Source organism: Equus asinus, chromosome 13, assembly GCF_041296235.1.
Source record: "Equus asinus isolate D_3611 breed Donkey chromosome 13, EquAss-T2T_v2, whole genome shotgun sequence".
NCBI lineage: Eukaryota > Metazoa > Chordata > Mammalia > Perissodactyla > Equidae > Equus > Equus asinus.
Genome location: NC_091802.1, coordinates 20,566,052 through 20,574,866, shown reverse-complemented (window position 1 = coordinate 20,574,866; position 8,815 = coordinate 20,566,052). Strand labels below are relative to the sequence as shown.

Sequence of the window (8,815 nt, the reverse complement as noted above, 5' to 3'; positions counted from 1 at the left end):
CCTGCCAGCTCCATCAAGAGTCTAGTGCCTCGGGAACCAGGGTGGGGCTCAAAGCGTAGTCCTCAGCCCAGCAGCAGCAGCACCTGGGAGCTTGTTAGAAACGCAGCAGCTCGGGCCCAGGGCAGATCTGCTGGGTCAGAGTCTGCACTGTGACGAGAGCCCAGGGGGTTCGTGTGCACGTTTGAGGGTGGCAGGCACCAAGCTAGGTGACCACATTCTTGGCACCGTCCCTGATGCACTGCTGGGACACTGAAGGCTGGCATGCCCCTCCCCCCAACCCTCCATCTGAGAAGGAGTGGGGAGGGGAGAAGTGGGCATGGAGCCAAGGACATAGAGGCCAAAGCCAAGCTGGGGACAGATTTGTCCAGACCCCACTGAGCGCCCGGCTGAGTTCCTTCCTCATTCTCACTGGAGAAGGAAACCTGGCTCAGCCGCTGAGAAGCCTTCCCCAGGGAAGACGTGTGTCCTTCACTCTCTGCCGAGTCCTTGACACGCAGCCCGACATACTACAGGATGTCTTCAATGTAGACCTGAAACCAGAGGAGATGGTGGGTCCAGGCCCCTGCCACTGGGGATGAAGCTTGCTGTTGGGCCTGCTGGCCATGGGGAGGTGGGCAGGGGCACAATGGGCTGCACTCTCAGGAGCAGAGTGAGCACTCTCCCAGCCAGGACCTTGCACAGAGACTGGGCTTGGGATGCGGAGGTGCACTGACACCCTGCCCGGCCAGGCCTGGGCTGGGGCTGCAGAGATGGACATTGGCCACAAGGAGCTGACCGCCCAGTGGGGCTCCCGGATTGACTCAGAATTCTCCAGGTTTCAAAGAAGCATCACTCGAGCCACTTCCCCTGCCCAGTGAGGCCCGGGTGCCCACTCCCCACAGAAGGGGGCCCCTTGGAGCAGACTGTCCCTGGGATGCCCACTGTCATTCAGAGCAGGGCACAGAGCCCTGGGCTGCCCAGTCACATGGAAGCCCAGGAGTCCATCGGAGACTCCCTGCTCTTGTTCCACACAAGATGCCAGTGACCCCAGCAATGGGCCGGAGCACTGGGTCTGGGAGGAGCTCTGATGGGACAAGTGCACAAGGGCTGAGCCAAGAGTCTGTCCCAACTCCCCAGGCTCACGGGGCAAAGTGCCCCCTGGGGCAGCAGAGCCCATCGGCCGTGGTGGGAGCAGTGGTGGCCCCACAGCCTTGCTGTGCTTGAGCGTGAAGCCGGCCTGGACCAGTTCTCCCCCCGCAGTCATGTATCGCGGGAGGAGGACCTTCACGGGGCTGGGCACTGGGATGAACCCACCATGTGCCCCTGACTCAGTCCTGAACGTGTTGGGGCCTGTCTCTTCTCCTGGAAGAGTGAATGTAATATCTACCCGCCTCCCTTTTAGAGCTGAGGCGACGAAGGCTCAGAGGGGTGAGGGGCGTGTGGGGAGCCAGGACAACCTCATGGTCTGAGCGTGGAAGGCTCCCCCACTGCCTGGGCAGTGGCTGTCTTTACCTTGGGCTGGCCAGGCAGGCGAGGACAGGCCATGTGCACCTCATGCAGCACCCGCTTCCAGGCCATCTCCAGCATCTGCTCCTGATAGAGGTGGTCCTCATCTGGGTGGCAGCACCTGAACACCAGCGTCATGCAGTCACCTTGGAGCCCTGCAAGACCCAGCGGGATACAGTTACCAGGCTGGCCACCAGAGGGCGGGCTCCAGCCCAAGGCCTGAGGAGCTTGGTGCCCAACTTGAAATCTCGTTTCATCCCCACAAGCATCTGATCTTGTATTGTCCCCACTTCACAGATGAGGAAACTGAGGCCCAGGAAATTCAGATCACTGTGGAGGGGGCAATGCCCATGCGAGCCCCAGTGAGGATCCAAGGATGGGAGGGGTCCTCGGGGAGCTGGAAGCCACTGGCACTGAAGGGGACAGAAGGAAAGAGGCCCCCTCCACAGACACCTGGCCCGATGCACACGTGGGACAAAGACTGAGGACCTGAGGCTGTGGTTGCGGGTTGTAGTTTTGGGGGGATGGAGACAATGAGCTCAAATATGATTTCCCAAGTCCTGCAGGCTGCTTCAGTCTCTGGTCCAGGGACACGATCACCTCTCCCTGGGAGCTTTTTGAGAAAAGGGTTGGGCCTCCCTGTTCCCTGGGCCCCAACTATTGGCATCTCTGTCCCTGCTAGAGACTTGGCCATCCTCTGTAGCAGGGGGTAGAATGGAGAGGCCCAGTGCGAGCCCAGTGCCTTCTTCATGTGCCAAGGGGACCAGAGTGGCACCTAAACCCCAGATCCCTCCCTTTCAACCCAGAAATCCCATGGCCCAGTGCTCCCACAATGGACAGAATGGAGGGGGGTTTACCTTTACACAAAGCAGGGCCCCGGGTCTTGGAGCTGCAGGCTGCTGAGCCATGTGCTGCAGACACCGTGGTGCAGGAGACCCTGGCCTTATGCAAGGACAGTTCAGACCTGACAACATCGCCCCCTAGCGCCTGTGCGGCACCTGTCCCAGCAGCTCCTCCCTCACTGAAGCGCCTCCTCCAACAGCCCACTCAGGAGCTCTGCCGGCTTTAAGGAGGGGCTGTTTTTCTCCTGGTTCTCAGATTCACCCTCTATACACCCAGAGCTGGTGAAACCTGGAAGGGACTAGAGAGTGTGCAAACCTCTCCATTGCCACTGCAGAAACTGGGTCTCAGAGAGGGACAGTGATTTGTACAAGGTCACTCAGGCAGCAGTGGAGTCAGGTCACAGCTCAGCTTCCCCGACTCCTACTCCAGTGCTCCCTCCAAGAGCTTCTTCAGGGACCCGCCAGCCCACCACTCAGGTCCGATGACAGTAGCATGAAGTAGCCCCACAGGGTGGCCACAGTCACTGCCCCAGAGCGTCTCCACGAGAGTAGCCCTTGCTGGTAGGAACCCTGGATGATGGACAACCTCCTGAGCATTCCAGTCTGCTCTGACATCTCTCTATCTCCCCCAGCGGCCCCTCCTGGGCTTGTGGAAACCCTATCTTTCTCTGGGTTACATTCCCTTCCCAATGACCCAGCATTGGAGGGGCCCTCCAACCCACTTGAGAAGTCCTTTTGGTTTTCCTCTGGGTGGAATCTTGTTCTCACAGGACGAGCCTGCCTGTCCTCTCTTCACCTGAGGATGGAGACTTGGCCTGGGTGGATGGTCTCTGGCAGAGCAAATAGAGCCTCTGCCCAGTTTTTAGAAACTGTGTGACTAAGCCTCTCAGAGAACTGAGGACTCTGAGGTGTGGGCCAGCTCCCAGCTTTCCAACCCAGGCAACGCTCAGTTGTGGAGGCCAGGGTAGGGGCATGGTTCGTTCAGCAGAGGAGTCAACCCTACTAGACAAGGTTTGGACCTTCCAGCCTATATGAGCCCACCCCCCATCCTCTGCCCTCACAGTCCCTGCACTCCTTGTCCTACCACCCACATAACAAGAGTTGTCAATTTCAATGCTCTCTCTTCATTGCCCCATCTAGACGGGAAGCTCCATGAAGCAGGGGCTACATGTGTGGTATTTCCACGCCCACCATGGTTCCAAGCATAGAGACAGATGAAATAAATTACGGCTGAGTGAGTAAGGGAAGGAGTGAACAATCCAGACAGGATCACCCTGTATTCAGCTGGACTCTCAGGAAAATGAAGACTCATTGGGCTCCCACTAAGGACTGGGTGCTGTCCACATCTGATCCCACTAAATCATCCCCACAGTAGCAGGACAGAGTGGAGTAGGGGCGGTTAAGAACTTGGACTCAGGAGACAGGTACTTGGGTCTGAATCTCAGTTATTACTTGCTAACAGTGTGACTTTGAGCAAGTAGCTTAATATCTTTGTGCCTCAGTTTCCTCACCAGTAAAATACACACAGTCCCCATCTCACATGGTAACCGATAACACACATACAAAGGGTTTGGCTCAGTGCCCAGGGCACAGTAATCTCTCCAACACACCTCCACTTGCTGCTAACAACTCTGGAGGGTGGGTTTTTAACTGATGAGGAAAACGAAGCTTGGAGATGTTGAAGAGCTGCCCGTAAATAGCAGAGTTGGACGACCCCAGAGCCTCTGCCCCAGTCTTACCTCTGGTGCGGTACATGACTGTGGCCATGGTGAGGTGGACCTCTGTGGGTGTGCAGTCCCTGGAGGAGCTGATGGAGTAGCACCGGGGTTTCAGAATAGGCAGATGGGAGAGCAGGAAGCCAACAGACACCCGCGGGGACGGGAACTCTTCCAGAACCTCCAGGAATGTGGGGCTGTTGGTGAACTTCCACTTGTTGTACTCCAAGGGCTGAAACCCAAGAGCAATGTGAGTCACTCAGGGTGTCTGCCCCACACCAAGGGAAGAGGCTGTCACAATCCAGTATTCATTCATTCATTTATTCATTCCCTCCCTCCACAAACATTTTAAAGTTCTAGGCACTGTCCAGGGTGCTGAGATGACCAAGCTAGAGTGGAAATAGTTCCTGTCCTGGGGGAACTCCGGTCCGCGAGCAGCATTTATCCACCTTGTGTGCTTGGAACTTCACTGCCAGCAGCTTGTGTGCACGAGTCAGATCTTTATTTTAATCTAATTGGGCGCAGGGCTTTCTAATCATGTAGACCTGGGTTCAGATTTTGAACTGGATGGTCTTATTAGCTCTGGGATCTTGTCTGAATTACTTAACCTTTGTGAGATGAGGATAGTACAACTTACCTCACAGTGATGCTGTGAGAATTAAGTGAGCAATGTGTGCCACTTTAGTACAATGTAGCCATAGGATAATGGCAGTGGTGGTGGCTGGAATCAAGATAACTAGCGATAATGATGATGGTAGTAATGACATCCAGCGCCTTTCGCAAAGACTTAGGCCTAGAAAGTGTCAGGTGAGTCAATGCATTCTCCCTCCCATTAATTTATTAATAACAACCCATCCTTCACTATGTCCATTTATCCATTCATCCACACCATGGACCTCTAACATTTTCTAAGTTCCAGGTTTGTTCCATGTTTAGGAAATACAAAGGCAGACAAAACATACTGGCCCCTTTTCTGGCTGATTCTTGAGCTAGAAATCATTCCACAGACACTCAGAAAAATTCAGTTCACTCAATACAACTGTATCCTAAAGATAGGACAGGAGAGAACAGCGGATGTCTAACTAGCAGTGACAAATTTCACTTTGGGAAGCTGGGGTGGATCCCTCTTGGATATTAAAAACCAGCTGTGAGCTCCGGCTCCCCCAACTTTGAGACGCTGTCTCTGCCTCACCCACCAGCCCCCACCTTCACACGGCACAGGGTCTCCAGCCTCTGCCTCTTAACTTCTTTCGTGGCCATCTGGGCCAGCTTTCAGAGAAGCTGTTGGGTTGCGGGCGTGCGATATCCAGGAAGTAGGTGAGGGCCTGGCTGAGGGAACAGGAGGGTGGCCACTTGTCCTTGACCCAGTAGCTGCCTGGATAGAGAAGGAAGAAATCAGGATGGAAATTAAAGCCCCACTGGGGCCTCTGGGGCAGACACCCTCCACCTTCCAGCTGCAAGGGGAGAGATGACACTGAAGTTCTGGCTCATGTGCCCAACTCATGTTCAGGAAGGAGGTGCCCAGAGATAGGGCTGCGAGGGAAGGGTGATCAACAGCCCTCCAAAGAGCGTGCAAATTGACACGATCCTGTAAAACTAACTATGCGCCAGAGTCCAGTCCCTCTCTGGCCCAGATCTGTAGCACATCTGAACTCTAGCTGGTGAACTACAGACTCACGGTGACTAAATCCAAAAAAGACTGATGTGCGCCCCAGAGGCCAGGTGTTCATTCAGAGAAGAGCCCATGACTGCAGTCCCCTGGGGTGCCACACCCAGAGGTGCTGGGTGAGTAGCAAATCAGCCCAAAGTGAGGTGGCAAGTCTCAAGGTGTCCCCACAGGCAGTGTGCAGGGTGGTCACAGTGTGGACCCTGGTGCCAGGAGACATGGCTTCAGACTCTGGCTCCTCACTTACTAGCTGGTCACTGAACTCTCTGAGCTCTGGTTCCATCTCTGTGAAATGGACGTGATCACGAAACCTGTCTCTCTGGGTTGTATGAGCATTGACTGAAATAGTGCGTGTGTAATGGTACAGTGTCTTGTACACAGCTGCTAAACAAATAGTAGGTAAAGATATCAGTATTATGTTATTTCATCTATAAACAAGACCTGATGAGCCACATTTGTCTCCCTACAGTCATGAGGACTCCCTGTCCCCTTGTCCCTGAGTTTCAGGCTTTCTCACTTTCTCCTGGACAGTGGGGATCAATGCCAGACTTTGCTTCTCTGACCCCCACTTTCCTATTGTGGCCACTCTCTTTAGGGGGACACAGTCTTTGGAGGTGTCATGACTGAGGACGCCAAGGCCAGGGATCTATTTCTCTGGGCTGGGAGGCCCATGATTGTGGATTCCATTAGTTCTCCTCTCCTGGGACCTGTCACTCCCGTGCTGTGCTCCCCACATGGACTGAGAGCCTCCCCTCGGCACAGGAAGGGGGTGCTCTGGACTCTCCCTAGGACAGCATCTGCTCCTGGGCAGGATGGCCAGGAGGAGCCACACTCTCCTGTCCCCTGTGACCTGCCCCTGCCCATTGCCGGAGAAGGTGGGGGCAAATGAGACCCTCGATGGAGAAGCAGAATGAAATTAGATGCTGTGAAAATGCACGGAGGTTATAAACTCTGGGATCCGAGGAAACCCTCAGGGTGTGTTAGGCCCCTTCTCTGACCCTCTGGACACATGTGCATTAGCCTGTGGGACATGGACATTCCTCCACTCCTGCAGTTATTTGGCACCAGGAACCATGACGGTCACACTTGTATCTACTCATTTGTTTTTCACAACAGGCCCACAAGCAAGGCTCTGTTACCTCTGTTTTAGAGACAAGGGAAGAAATCCTGAGAGGTTGACTCCTGTGCCCAAGGTCACAGCTAGTAAGTGATGGGTCGGGGACTTGAGCCTTCAGAGCTCATCTTCTTTACACGGTTTCCACATTTCTCTATAATGTCACCAAGCAAGCTGCACACACACAGGTCTATTGTGGGGACTAAGGACACAATGCAGGGGCCGTCCCAGGGGCATAGCAATTGGGTTCACGTGCTCCACTTCAGTGGCCCAGGATTCACGGGTTCAGATCCTGGGTGTGGACTTACACACTGCTCATCAAGCTATGCTGTGGTGGCTTCCCACATATGGAGTGGAGTAAGATAGGCACAGATGTTAGCTCACCGACAATCTTCCTCATCAAAAATAAAAATTAAAAAAAATAGACAATGCATGTAAAAGTCTAGCATATAGTCATTACCCAACAAATGCTAGCTGCTCCTGGTTTTACTATAATAATAGTTATTATGAATATTCTTGCATTTCCACCTCCTGTACTAGGTAGTGAGCTTTCTGAGGGCAGACACTGAGTCTCATTCCTTTTTGTTCCTCAGGGCCTGCCTGGTATATAGATGTGACCAGTTAAAATTTTGAAGGAAAAATAAATGGAATCAGTCAGTAGACAACAAAGAAGCTAGTGAGCAAAAGGATGAATGGAAAAAGACTTTCCTGCCTCTGGGGTTGGGCCGATGGTCCCAAAGAAGCATCTCTTCTTGCTGGCCTGCAGCCGGGTGAGGACTGTTGGCAAAGCTGCTTTAGTGCAGGCTGGGGTGGCCCACCCACTCAGCAGGAAGGACAGCATTAGCTGCCTGCGGCACAGGCCTGGGCCCAGCCTGCCTGCCAGTTTGGAGGGTTGGCTGTAGGATGCTGGGGCAGCCTCAGCCGAGGCTCCCATGCAGGGGCTTACCACTCTCGAGGGTCTCCAGTCACACTGGCTGGTGGGGTTCAGGGCCATCCAGCACTGCCTCCAAGATGCCTTGGACCAGAGCTGACTGGTTGCCTGGGAAAACCCCCAGATGCTCCCCTGGCAGGTAGCTCAGACCTTGGCTGGCCTCGCTGGAGAGTTCCCCCAGGAGGGTGTTGTGGCTGGAGAAGGGAAAAGAAGCCTCTGGTGATGCAAACAGGATTCCTCCAGAGCTCCCTGATGGGTAGACCAGCTTCCGCCGGAAATTCACCCTTTTAGTTTTCCTGCCTGGTTCCATGAGCATAAATCATTAGCATCCCCTGAGACTGGGGTGCTCAAGAGGGCCCCAATGCTAACCAGGCCTGTGGCTTCTCCGTGGTGAGAGGGTGGGCCCCACGCCTCCCTGTGAAGCCCTCTGAGCCCCACAGGGCTTGACCACAGACTCTGCCTAAAGAGAGCATCCCACTGGAAAACACGTGAGCATCGGGACAAAGCTTTCCTTGTCCCCAGCACAAATCCAGTCATTAGAATCAAGCCCAGTTTTCCTAATGAATGGGGGAGGACAGCGCAGATAAAACCCACAGAGTCCACAGAACCTGCCTGTCCTGGCAGGCAAAGGTCCTTTCCTGCCAAAACTTCCCTGAAAGTCCTGAACGAAGAGCCAAGTGTTTGGGCTTCTCTGGCCCTGCCCTTTTGCGGAAAGAGTTAAGTGACGAAGGACAGGAAGTGAAGCAGGTGCCGAGCTCCCAGGCTGGAAAGCTGGCCCATGGTTAGTGGAGACCAGACACAAGGCACTGGCGGCCACAGGGGTTACCAGTCAGACTGGCCCTACTGATGCGTCATTGTCAATGCCAGCGGCCACTTCTCTCCTGTCCTTTCAAAGCCTGACTTGCTCTGGTCTTTCTCTCATCCAAATAAAGTCCAGGCCTGAGTGAAGGTGGGTTCAGTTAGAGATTAACTGGGGAAGTTTGAGGTCCTGATGGGAGTCCCTTTGTCTTGCCTCCAATTTAAGCTTCCTGATTGTCTCAGAAATCAGTAGGCAGAGTCAGC

The 8,815-nt window shown here is 54.3% G+C and overlaps 1 pseudogene; it reads right to left on the bottom strand.

Annotated features, from left to right (window-relative positions):
* Positions 1–506: 506 nt before the first annotated feature.
* LOC106844538 (nitric oxide synthase, inducible-like) lies at positions 507–8,608 on the bottom strand (annotated as a pseudogene).
* Positions 8,609–8,815: the final 207 nt, after the last annotated feature.